Source organism: Bison bison, unplaced genomic scaffold (assembly GCF_000754665.1).
Source record: "Bison bison bison isolate TAMUID 2011002044 unplaced genomic scaffold, Bison_UMD1.0 scf7180017864291, whole genome shotgun sequence".
Classification (NCBI taxonomy): domain Eukaryota; kingdom Metazoa; phylum Chordata; class Mammalia; order Artiodactyla; family Bovidae; genus Bison; species Bison bison.
This window is the reverse complement of record NW_011494863.1, coordinates 1203213-1214166: the sequence shown is the minus strand read 5'-3', so window position 1 is coordinate 1214166 and position 10954 is coordinate 1203213.

The following is a 10954-nucleotide window of genomic DNA, read 5'->3' as shown; positions in this document are numbered from 1 at the left end:
AAACTATTCTTTATAGGGGGAAAGGACAGATATATCAACTATCCTATTCATACACTGAATTCCCAGTTTTAAATAAAACCAATATTTACTGGTAAAAATTGTCAAAGCTAATACATCCAAACAAATGTTACTAGTAAATAAGGTTCTACATAGAGAATAATTTACTTTGGTTTTATGTACTTTCTCAAAAACAATACCGGTGTCCCATACGTCACCAAACTGATGTGTTCCAGCAAAGTTGTAAGGCAAATCTTTTTCTTCCCTAGTGACATCTTGTTTCCCAATAGACAAAACTAAAATCTTTTGGTGAGGAAGGGGTTAAGATAATGGCTTACCCCTTGGCATCCTGAGCATTGTGGTTTATCAAACTCTACCCTGCTAGAAGCTGTCAGGCACCCTGACCCCTGCCTTGAACCAGGAGTGGCTCCCATGTTTAGAGATGCCCTAACTCCTTAGAAATCGCTCTCAGAACTTTGCTGCTCTCTTCCTTCTGTCTGGTTGTTAGAATGTCTAGCAAAGCTGTCTAGAATGTTACATTTTGTGAGTAGGGGCCACCATCTAACAGTAATTCCAATCTGAAATGTTTTATGCCAATACTTAGTTCCTAATTTTATCAATTAATTGCATTAAAATTTTCTCTATGGAGTTTAGAAAAGAGATCCTTAACTTGGATTCCAGAAGATGTGTGATGCCCCTGAGGTTGTGTGCAAAATTAACTGTGTATGTGGTATTTTCTTTCTGGGGGGAGCGTCTATCACTTTCATCTGATAATCAAAGGTATCTGTGACCCCAAAAAGATGATACAGGGACTTAAGAGGGCTACCCGTAATTTGTTTTATTCTAGGATTGGGAAATGGGGTCAAAAAAACTAAAAATGTCCTCAAAAAGTAGGGGGGCATATTGTTGATCTTTTCCCATTATTCATATTTGGGAAATAAGTGCTTCAAACTAGAAAAAATAATTAAGCTGATTAAACCCTATTTAAAAATAATCAAAGCCACTTTCTAAAATTTTTTCATTTTCCATGTATGATAAATTTAGTCTCCAATAAAAAGTTTGGAGACTGAATATTTCTCTTTTCTCAAAGAAAATTCATAGATATACTACTGATCATCATCCACATTTAATCCAAGACAACATAAAACCTAAGACAACTATAATGATGTAAGCCTTTAAGTTAGTTTTGAATAAAGGATTATCTAGAGTCAAATACACATTTGTCAACATTCATTTCCCAAAATTGGTCCATATTTAGATAACTACCGGGCACATTTCCACTAGATAAACCTCAAATCTGAACAATGGAAGTTTATAACTTTCTACCTCAATTAAAAACAAAGCCACAAAGTTCCACAATAGAGTCCAGCCATACACATTCACACTATGTCATAGAGAACTTTCTCATTTCAAATACATCACTGAATTTTCAACAGAATTTGCAAACTTAAGATCCAGAATAAATAGCAAAACGTGCTGAGAAGAGCATGTTGAGAATTAAAACACCACCCCCTGCCGCACCCCTTCCATCCAGAAACACACTCAGGCATTCCAAAAATAAACCAGCTCTGAAGAGAGGCCTCTAGCTTGTTGGTTTTAAGTATGAAGCTCCTAAAAGGCTATGGGAGAGGGAGTATAAAATGAAATAATAATTTACAAAAAATAATTTCATTTAAAACACATTTCTGTTCTATTGACAAAACTGTCTTTTTTTTTTTTCTTTTTTTTGCAATTCCAAACACTGTCGCGCAATCTAAGACAAAAAATATGTTCACAGGTACGCTTTTTGTTCTCCTACTCTTTCTAGAGTACATCTTGAGGTTATAAGAATGCCTCTAGTTAAAATAAAGTCTCTTATCCCTTGCTACCCCCCTCCTCAAAAAGTGAGTCAACCTTGAATTCCAAAAAGGAATATTCATCTAATATAGTTATTTCAACACCAGTTATATCACATAGACCATAAGGAAACTCCATGAGTATTATGGAAAACTACATGAAAGAGGGAGCTGCCACTTGCCACCCACTTCACTTTCAGCTTTTTAAGCCAATGCCCAGCTAGACTCAAATCTCATTGACTTCACTGAAAACAAATTAACATCCAAAATCAGGCCATTTCAGGCTGGAAATTGGATCTCAAAGACATCACTTCATATATATATGTATGTATATATATTTTTTCTACCCTAACTTTCACTTTGTCTATTCAAATAGTTTAATAAAACTCACATTTACAAAGGATTTTATTGGCAAATAAAGGCCCATATTAAAAATTTTATCAAAACAAATTTTTGTTCTACATAGCTAACACTACGAAATATTTTCTTGGACTTATAAAGAATATTTAATTGCATATAAGTTTTGCTTTGGGTGGGATATTGAAAATGTAAGAAATTAGAAAAGACTAGAAACAAAAGTGAAAGTGACTAGTCTTAACTTTCAAAAAATCAAGTGCAAAGATAAATAGTGCAAATAATGAAAACTAGAAATTTTATAGGCAACTTTACAGTCTTTCCTGCTTTTGCACTTTTACATATTGACAACTTTATAAACCCTAACAACTGTATGCAGCATGGAAATGGGCTATCATTTATCTCCATTGACTAGACTCAAGGAAGCCTTTCAAAGACTTGTCTCACAGTTATTTAAATCACTGGTTCTTGACACAGGTTTGGGAATTCACTTCTTTTTAAACAATTCCTAAGGGAGGGGTTTAAGAAGGCTCTGCACTGACTTAAGTTATAGTATGTAACCATCATAATTTAAAATCTGACATATAATACTACTGGATGAAAATCATACTAACTGCCAACTCTACAAAATAAGTTAAAATAAAAATAATTATTATTAATGTATTTGACATTTATTAAAAAAATTACATTCCAAATACAAAATCAGAACCTCTTTTTTAAAAGTTATCTTTAAGAGGTTTTATCACTAAAATATACAGATTTGGGTAAAATGAAACATTAAAGTAATCTGTCAAAATCACTGAGATTAAGTCCATACCAAACTAGAAAACAGTTAATTCAAATATAGTTGAATTGTGTAACTTTAAAAACGAGTATTATAGCAACTTTTCATCTTATCAAAATGTTATTGGGATACTGAGAACAGAAATCTTAACACAATCAGTTTCACCCTATAAAGGACATAAGAATTTCTAAGATATACTAAATTATATTATTAATATTTGCCACCAATGAACTCTTGGGATACAATTTTAAAGTAATATAGAAAATGGAAAAATAAACAGAAACTTGAGCTTGAGGGCAGGTATGTTGCCTAATTTCAGAAATATATATTCTTGAGAGTCTCATAAGGGCCACAATGTTAAATAGTTGCTAGGACTGCAAACAGAAAACAAATAGAAAAGACACCTAAGATTTCAATTCAATGTTTTTAACTTGGTTTATTGTACTTCTAAAAATTTATGTGGAACAAAGGCTCAAGGTTCTATAAAGCAAGGCATAATATGAATCTTTGTGGACTGCAAAGCTGAATAATTTGATCTAAAGAACATTCTGAAAAGCAAATGTAAACTACATTGTAACATGAGTCCAGGAGAATAGTCTGTATGATAAAATATTTCTGATAGTTTAAAAATAAATATGAAAAAGTTTGAAACTTTTAAAATTTCTTCCCCTCAAAATAAGTCTCTAGCACCATTTGCCTTAACCAGAAAAGTTGCCATTCCACAATTGTGCTATTTATATTTGTCCAGAAAAGCAAATATCCTATACCTGAAAATAGATTTATATACTGCATCATCATCATCATCATCATCATAACATAGACCAACAGCTCTCTCATAACCAACAAGGGACCCATTTTTTCTGAAAACTTCCTTAGTGAACATCAGCTTCACTGTCCTTAGCAAACAACTCTCATTTAAACTCAGTGTCTTTTCCTACCTCCAGTAAAAATTTCTCCCACTTTACCTCCAAACCGTTCCCTTGTATACCTCTCACACTTCCATTCATAAACACTTCAAACAGCTCTCCCCCTTTCTGCTCTCAAATTTCCAAACCAGTAAGTCTCAGCTCCAGGAACTTACCTAAAATACACATACTTCTTACTTTCTTCAATTCATACATATCTTAATAATGTCAATGCTCTTCAAACTGCCAACTTAAGACTATAGGGAAGACAGCAGTCAGAAAACACTGCCCAATTACCTCATAATACAGAAATCTTTCTGGGGTCAGTTAGCTATGTTCTTTTCTAAGGCAGGAGTCAGCAATTTCTTTACTTCCTTCTTGAGGAGGTAAACTGGAGTGCCACTGGCAGGCCTATGGCAAGAAGTATGCTGCTAAGTCACTTCAGTCGTGTCTGACTCTGTGCGACCCCATAGACGGCAGCCCACCAGGCTCCCCCGTCCCTGGGATTCTGCAGGCAAGAACACTGGAGTGGGTTGCCATTTCCTTCTCCAATGGATGATAGTGAAAAGTGAAAGTGAAGTCGCTCAGTCGTGTCCGACTCTTAGCGACCCCATGGACTGCGGCCTACCAGGCTCCTCTGCCATGGGATTTTCCAGGCAAGAGTACTGGAGTGGGGTGCCACTGCCTTCTCCAATGGCAAGAAGTACAAAAGAGAGCAAAACAAGGAAAAAAGAAGATGGGAAAAAGAAAATTCCAGTGTATAGGGTAGGGAGGTAGGTCAAATGTCACCAACAACTATCTGCACTGGAAACTGCCAATCCACTCCAGCTCAAGAGGAGTTTGATCCATTCCCCAACATGACTATTAACTCCTCAGCGGATGGCCATCACTGAGCTGGTCAATGTGAATACTTAGGTCACCTGTCCCGTAAGTTTGACTGCTACTTCATAGTAAGAACATAAGTCCTCTTAGGATTTTTCTGTATTAATCCAGTTTAGAGCAAAACACATGCTAACAAGAGTACTTCCAGGTTTCTCACAATTCTAGAATATAAAGGTTTGGTCCTTGAACTTGGAGGCTTCTTAAATTATTAAAGTGCACCCTAAATCAAAAAAATTAAACTCTTTAGCTTAAATTTTTTCTAGGAAATGTTATAAAACTTTATAAGCAAATTACTAATAACCACCAAAACAAAGTATATATTCGCAAAAATCTTGCGATTCCAAAATGAGTAAAATATTTCTGGTCCATAAGAAGTAACTTTGTTTTACACAGAGGATCACCACCATGTTTCTACCTATCAAACAAGACAATTTTCCACAAAAGTAAAGCACATCAGGAAAAAAGAAAGGAAATAAATACCAAACACAATATGGGGACAAAATAAAAATGAGTAGCTGTGAAATTCTTTTTTAAAAAAATATTTCTAACAAGTGACCTTTGCCATATTCAACCTTCCTAAAGACATAAATTGCCTAGGACCATCCAACATCAAAACTTGGTAGTCAGTTTAGCAACTGAAAGGTAACAAACTGTTGGTTTGAAACCAATCATATATTTCACTTTTTACCTGGTTCCTGCATTATGAAATTCTGCCTGACTCATGCTAATGCTAATTTAGACGATCGCCATAGTAATCAAATTTCTGCTCTAAAAGAGCCTGTCAAAGGGCCTAGGCCTTAAATTTAGGTTTTATTTTAGGAGCAAATAACTCTTCAAACATTAAAATCAGCTTTTCTTAAAAATTTATTGCAAATCCTTTATATTAATGTTGCTGGGTAAAAATAGTGATTTTAATAGCAGTGATCACTTAAGTTTCACATAATTTCATTATGAATGGTCTAAATTTGGTTAACTTTCAATTAAAATAAATATTATATGATTTAAAAGTAGATAAACTTTAACAAACAACTTTGCACAAATTACTTTAGTGAATTTATTCACTTAAGCAATTCTAATAAATTCTCTTTCCTATTCATTTCACTCTCATGGGGAAGTGTGCATATATATATGTGTGTATATATATATATATATATATATCTACAAATTGTTGATATCCAATTTTAGGAATCATCAACTATAAATGTTATACTCAGTTATCACCAACCTTTTTCAAACTTAAGTGGCTAAAGATTCTCTTAGCATTCTTTATATAGCAAGCAGGATCTCATTCTGATACTGAAAATGAAAAAAGTCATCAGATTTGGTATCTCATTTTTTATGGGGGAAAAAATCTTAAAAGTATGTTCACATGTAAAATAAGACAAATCAGGGAGCTACGAAAGCCACCAGAACAACCATTTCAGAAATCTCCACTCTGAAATCATATGGAAATGTGTGTATGTGTAATATGAAAAAATGAGTGGGAATACTGAAGACAGGGTGAACCATATGTGGTGGTGGTTTAGTTGGTAAGTCATGTCCAACTCTTGCAACCCCATGGACTGTAGCCCGCCAGGCTCCTCTGTCCATGGGATTCTCCATGCAAGAACACTGGAGTGGGCTGCCATTTGCTCCACCATGTGTGGGAGATAAAAATAATCATGCCCATGGTGGGGTCAATCATGGCTGGCAGATAACCCAAAATATAAAAGAAAGAAGTTTAGAGAGTTTCAACATTGCTAAATAAAAAATGTTAAAAGCACAGAAAAAAATGAATGAGACAACCCCCACAAACATCAAGTTTCATAGGAAAAAAGGTAGGAAAAAAGTGACCTATACATCTTTTTTAATATACCAAATCTTAACTGACTTAAAGATTATATAAAGTAGTTGGGTCATGGTACCCACCCATACTCTCATTATCAATGGACTTATCTTTTCCCCTCCCTTCCACCCAAATTTAGTTGTTTCCTGCAGAAAATGTACAGCATTCCTATATCAATAAGTATAAGAAATGAAAACAGTGAGTACAACTGATATAGATCCATTGACTTTTATTACAAATGTACTTGATCACTTGGCTTCAAAAAGTTTAAAATCAATACCCTATTTTCTGTATGCCAGTACAAAGCAAACTGTTTTACAAATTAAATACCTAAAAATTTGACAAAAATATTAAAATTTGATGAAAAACAATTATAAAAATCCTTAATCTCTCTCTTCAAAAAAGGAGGCAGTCTTCCCAGTCCTATTGTACAATATTAATAATATTCACCATTTTTAGAATAGGTAGCTAAATTATATTTTTTCTGTTAGCATACAAAACTCTTAGACTAATAGATTTTATTTGTATATGCTCCAGTTAAGTTTGTGAATGCCATCTGATTGCAATATAATCAACTATCTTTAATTGAGTCCTAATTTACACTTATTTAATAATTTGCATAGTTTAAAAGGGAAAAAGGTTATTCTATAACTAATTATCATAGGCTATTACAGTGCTATTTTTCAAGGCAACAAGTACTTGCTCCCAAATGAAATTATCTGTCTTCTTTAGGCAGGGGTTAAAATTACTAGCAGCTTTCTCCATCACCTGAAAAACCAAATTGCGATAGTTATCCATCTCTAGATGTGAAGACCTATAAAATACATTGATATATTTTTCACTTTGAGTCAAATTTCAACCCCTGCATGGGACAACTACAAAGTGAGACTTCCAGGTTTTTTATTTCCCTGTTGGTTTTGGTTTCTACTCTCCATGGCTTTTGAGAAGCTGGAAAAGTCTGTCTTTCTGACTCACATTGTCTTTTTTTCCATTTGGCAAATATTCATCTACCTCCAATCTGTATCTAGTGGAGGAAAAGCCAACATGGCTTTTCTTGTGAACTTCCTTTGTTGTCAAAGGCATGTATAATGATTTCTACAGTTCTGGTTAGTTAACTTTAGCTCCCTCTGTGGCTGGATGACTGCTGCTTCCAACATCAGCATGATAAATAGGAGGCACAAATAAAAAGTAGCTTAAAAAAAGATTTGGTGACTTAAAAAAAAAAACAAAAAAACAAACAATACCAAACACACACACTTATATGGGCATTTAAAATCTGGTGGCTGATCTCTGGATTAAATTACTTGACAATGTCTCTCATTTTAAAGAATGTAATGCATTTCAAGTGTTCTTTCATACTTAGGCAAATAGTATAGTTTAACCAAGCTCTTGGACCTTAATTGTAAGACAAAGCAGATCATTAAAAATAAGGCATACTTGTCATGAATTAATTTTTGTTTACATGTTTTTGGCACATTTGATCATACTGTCTTCTATGAATAACACATATGGTCAAATATACCATTTCCTTTTTTGTTTCAGCACAAACAGGGTTTACCAACTAGTAAAATAAAAACAAGGAAAAACTCCAACATAAAACACTGAGTTATAGAACCTTGGTAAAGTACCGAGCACCTGGGGGCAAGGGTGGAAAAAGGATGAAACAGGAGAGGGGAAAAGGGAAGGTTTCGGGTACTTGGGGAGGTAAAGTGAGATGCAAAAAAAAGAGCATCTTTACAGTCATTAGTCTTTTCTATGATCACGTCTTAAGTCTTAAAAGATCTGAATGTGGATTTCTTTTAAAATCCACTGACCATAAATCAGACACTGGTTTCAAAATCTTAGTAAGATTGTGTTTAACTGTTATAGTGTAAAGATAATTGCACAATACATGTGCTTCTTGATCCGGTAGGATTCCAAGCAGAATCTGAAGTCTATAGCTATGAAAGGCTTCACTTTAGGTAACTCGGACCCTAAAGAAAACCTCATGAAAGAACTCACATCTCAAAGAAAGGACACTTTGCCTAAGTTTGCTGTGTTTTTGTTGACTTGCACTACTTATTGCTGGCTACTATAAAACACTGATCTAGGAGTACTCCAACAACCTGTAGTACAAGGCTTAACTTTAAGAAGCTATAGTAAACAAGAGACAAAATCAAAGCAATTCTCTTTCCTAACTAATAACAGCACAGAGAATGCAGTCTTTTCCATATCACAGTTAAAGTACAGTGAACAAAACAGCTCAACAAACCTTAAGACAAAAAAGTGCAGGTTATTAATGTTTACATGCAGTTGATAAGCATTCCAAATGTCACATTATGCACTGTAAAAGCTCAACTTTACTATGTGGAAATAAGAAAAATGCACCTTGGGGGAAGGGGAAAAGCAATTTAATCATTTCCAGTGATTTTGTAAGTAAAGAAACTCCTAACTATTGTACGGTCACCTCATATTAAACATTGTATGAATATTAAAAGCAAACAATTTAATGGGAAAATGCACAGTACAATGGAAATAGCTTGTTATTCAACACATACAGTAGATCTCAAAAACAAAGACAACACACTCAACCAGGGAGCTTAAAAATACCAAATCAAAACCCAAAGAACCAGCAGAAAAAAAATCCTTCAAAAAGACAACTGTTTCACCTTCCTAGGCCAATGCTTTACAATGTGAGAAGCACTGATACCTTCCAGCTCCTACAGGTGGTGTCTTCTACATACAGCAGTTAGATCTATATGGCTGGATTTGCCAAGATAACAATTCCATCCCCAGAACTCTCTATGTCAGACAAGACCCCTTTTTTTAAAAACCAAAATACTTTCTACAGAATTCCAAACCAAAATGTACTGTTTAAGGCATCTTTTTTTTATAACATTTTCTCTTCACTCAAAGATGATAGTCATGCAGCAGTTTAATGATAAAAATATATTAATATTTTACTATACAGCAGCAAGAAGTTAGTTGTCAATTAAAAGCACACAAACATCTTTAAATGAAAACCTGTAAAAGACTATCGTTACAAACAATTTCAGTTTGGAGGACACCAGCTTGGTAAAGTGCTCTCCTAAGCTTTGCATTTTCATACCCTACACCTTGAATATATGAGTTATAGAACATACTTTTGATAGAAGGCTTGTACACTTGGGGAACACAAATACACTTAGCATATAATGTAGCCAGTAATAACTAGCACCACAGCTACATGGAAATCCTTTACATACACCAACTTGGCTTTCACTTTTAAAATGAAGCTCAGAATCCATGGCTCAGTAGGATAACTATAATTGTGTTGCTCTGCTTGTTAACAGGTCTACATAAGTTAATAGCACTGGCAAAAATCAAAGGATAGCTTCAGACCTCTTACAAGTTTAGGAGACAGTGCTAGTGACCACAAATAGACTCACTACCTGATGTCCAAGTACAGGTTCACTGGAAATTGCTGCACGTTAGTTAAGTTTTTAAAATCTTTCTACACATAATAAAAAAAATATATTATGAACGATACAAGTACATCTCATATACACAATAATGACAAAATGCCTACTCAAAGCAAACAGATGCAGAAAAATATTATGGGAGATTTCCTTTTCTTTCTTTCTCTTTTTTCTTTTACTATTTGAATAACTTTGGTTCCAACCGTAAAAATCACAACTTAGCAAATTTCATTTAAATGCCTTTTTTAATAATTTCTTCATGTTCACAGAAGTTTCACTGACCATTTTATATGTTTAAGGTCCAGATGCAATGCATATTGTATAAAAGAGAGCACTTATTGTTTACCTTGCATGAATTAAACCTACGTACCTTTAACTCTACAAACTTCTGCATAACATTTAGACAAAGCTCAGACACACAGCATGCCTAGCCCTCATATATATACACATCTCTAATCACAGGTATATAGGGTGTCAAATATACTATAATAACCTCCATGTAAGGTTTGAAATTTGGTAACAAAATGAGAAAAACTAAAAATATTATTTTACGTGTTCTAAAATATCTCTTTTTTGTGCTAAAGTCAAATGTTAGCTCAACATGAAAAGGACTTTTATATAATTCAGCAATATTATAATCTTGACCATTTTGCAAACACTTTTAATAATAATAGCTTAAACGTGTACAAAAGTTCTTGGTTAATTAGGGAAATAAACACTCAGTTCTTTATATTTTTTAATCAAGTAGGAAACACAGTTCATATAATGTTATTACTTTTTGTATTTTTTTTTTGTTTTTTGTTTTTAGCAGCTGCTTACTGTTTTATATGGTGGATAAAGTGGACAACATCCAGCGATGGGTGGCAAGTCAAGAAGAGAAACTGTCAGTTGGTGGAGGTTCTGTGGGTGGTGCTCCCTTGGAGTTAACAGGTTTT